Raw genomic sequence first — 1595 nt, 5'->3', positions numbered from 1 at the left:
TATTTTTTTTTTTATATATATATTTAAAATGTGAGGTGCCATAATGTTATTTTATTATCCAAAATTTTAAATTCCATCACAACGAGTGACTAGCGAGAAAATCAGATCAGATAAATGACTACCTATAAATTGAAAGTATATAAAGTGATATGTGTCTTAAAATTTGTTTTTCTTATCCTCTTTTAATGCCAGTAATAAGTTGGTTAGTTACAAATGTTCCTTTGTAATAAAAACCAAACTTAAGTGCCTCTCAAAATTTTTTATTTTGTAATAATTGTGTCACATTCTCTACTGTAGATACTAAATAATTGTTTATATTTGACTGTAGTTGCATGTAACAGAGCATTTTGTAGGAACATGGCACAAACTTTGGACAGGATATCATCAGTCACTGACCATTGATCAAAGCTCTAAAAGTCTTTAACTCCAAAATGTAGCAGTACCTGAAAAAGCATAAAAGTGGAGCTAGAGGAAGTATTTACAACAGTAAATTGGCACTGCCTTGGGTGCACTACAGGATAAAATAACACAATTAAAACGGTAAGCAACAATAATAAATAATTAAAGACAGTTAAACTTTCTTTAAAGACAAAATGGTACAATTTCAGAGTGTTTACTTATTTACTAATTTACTTACTATCTGAGAAAACTGCGGCTAACAAATTTCTCAGAATAATACATAATATAAATTAACCTGCAAAGTGAAATTTAAGTCTGATTAAAAATTATGAATTCCTAAATCAATCAATAATATTTAGTTTTTATTCTGACGATAAGTTATTTATATTTAGCTGTTAGTTTTCAACTTTGAGAGAGTATGTTGGGTTGCCTAGCCACACATTCAGTTTCTGGAAATTAATTTTTATATTTATTGTGAAACCGCCCATCAAAGGTGACTTTTCATTCGTTCGACAGGTCCGGACTGAAAATTTTTCGTGAGATGGTTGCTACATATTAATATTTTTTGTAAAGGTTGAAGTTAGTTTAAACTTTAATTTTATGGTAAAGTGAATACTTTGAATGAATGATTCATAATAACTGCACAATTTGCATGCTATAACCCTAAAAAATATTAAAGGATTTAATTGCTAAGCCTATATCGATTATTGTTAATAAGACTGTGGTGCTTGTCCTGATCATTTCAAAAAAGCTGATTTGATACCTATTTACAAATCCAATGATAAACAACTCTTAAACAGTTGTAGTCCAATATCCCTAGTGTTAAATTTAGCAGTTATTTGAGAAAATTATTTAAAACAGATTATATCATTTTGTAGAAAAAGAAAATATAATAAATAGTAAATAATATAGTTTTAGAAAAGGTGTAGGATGCCGAAACGCTTTTAATTGCTCAATAGTATTAATTGACCCAGCGTAAACTAATTGTTTTAAATTGTCCCATAGGAAAATGTCTAAAGGGTTAAGATAAATTAAACGTATTTGCTTTTTTTTGATTTAGTATAATAAGTAAAGTATTTTTTAAAACTGAAAATCTAAAAGAAGTTCTATTTGAAGAAAAGTTATTCTTTTGATTTATTATTAGAATTCGAATTTTGATGTAATATTTCATTTTGCTTGTCCAGTAGCTAAACACC

The 1595-nt window shown here is 27.6% G+C and overlaps 1 long non-coding RNA gene across 2 annotated transcripts in view; it reads left to right on the top strand.

The window, feature by feature from the left end:
- LOC112905425 overlaps positions 1-1595 on the top strand; it is a 6273-nt gene that overhangs the window by 3959 nt on the left and 719 nt on the right. The window contains exons 2-3 of one of the 2 annotated variants that reach the window (XR_003231776.1): positions 354-540; positions 792-1583. This is a non-coding gene — a long non-coding RNA (uncharacterized LOC112905425). Of the gene's footprint in view, positions 1-353; positions 541-791; positions 1584-1595 lie in introns of those variants that run through there. The other variant, XR_003231777.1, reaches the window with a different exon arrangement.

This window comes from Agrilus planipennis, unplaced genomic scaffold (genome assembly GCF_000699045.2).
Source record: "Agrilus planipennis isolate EAB-ADULT unplaced genomic scaffold, Apla_2.0 scaffold308, whole genome shotgun sequence".
NCBI lineage: Eukaryota > Metazoa > Arthropoda > Insecta > Coleoptera > Buprestidae > Agrilus > Agrilus planipennis.
Note: the sequence above shows the minus strand (reverse complement) of the source record. Positions and strands in the feature narration are given on the sequence as shown.